We start from the raw sequence: 772 nt of genomic DNA on the forward strand, positions 1-772 counted from the left end.
TTATGCAGTCTAGTGTGGTCTAGACCTACTCTATCTGTAAAGTGTCTCGAGATATGTTATGATCTTGTTATGAATTGATACTATAAATAAAATTGAATTGAATTGAATTTTCATTAAATGGATTTAGGTGCTGTATTAACAACCAAAAGCTGCAGTCCAAACTAACGGGTTCATTTGTAAATTCTTTGCTCTAGGAAGAGGAACAAGACAGGGCTCATCCCTTTCTCTTTTGTTGTTTTGTTTAGCCATAGAGCCATTGGCAGAAGCAAATAAGGGGGAGACTAATTTCCCAGGTGTTATTGTAAGAGAAATGGTACATAAACTTATGCTTTATGCTGATGATATATTACTTTTTGTGTCCGAACCTTGCAGATCTAGTAGACTAATCGGGATCAATTACTCTTTTTCAAAATGTTAAGTGGCCCAATCACGGTATCTTATACCTGGGTATCTTATTTCCTCCTCAGTTAAAAGTTACTTTGGATCTATTATTGAATTAATAGGAGATGTGTTCATGGTGTGAATTGTATGTTCTGTATCTTGCTATTGAAACAAAAAACTGTTAATAGTAAGAACGTCATCAACTGGTAATATCTCTTCCTCAGCCAGCCAGCCAGCCATTCATGCCACCTCTTTAAAACTGGTCTGTGATTCCATCTCAGTGGTATGATACAGTCTCTTGAACAGTCTGATTCATACATTCAAGCTGCCAATGGAAGAGAACACACACACACACACACACACACACACACACACACACACACACACACAC

At 37.3% G+C, this 772-nt stretch overlaps 1 protein-coding gene across 5 annotated transcripts in view; it reads right to left on the minus strand.

Moving 5' to 3' along the window:
- The window catches only part of arhgef12a (Rho guanine nucleotide exchange factor (GEF) 12a), a 66,585-nt gene that overhangs the window by 34,932 nt on the left and 30,881 nt on the right, over positions 1–772 (minus strand). The window lies entirely within an intron of this gene.

Source organism: Etheostoma spectabile, chromosome 3 (assembly GCF_008692095.1).
Source record: "Etheostoma spectabile isolate EspeVRDwgs_2016 chromosome 3, UIUC_Espe_1.0, whole genome shotgun sequence".
Lineage (NCBI taxonomy): Eukaryota > Metazoa > Chordata > Actinopteri > Perciformes > Percidae > Etheostoma > Etheostoma spectabile.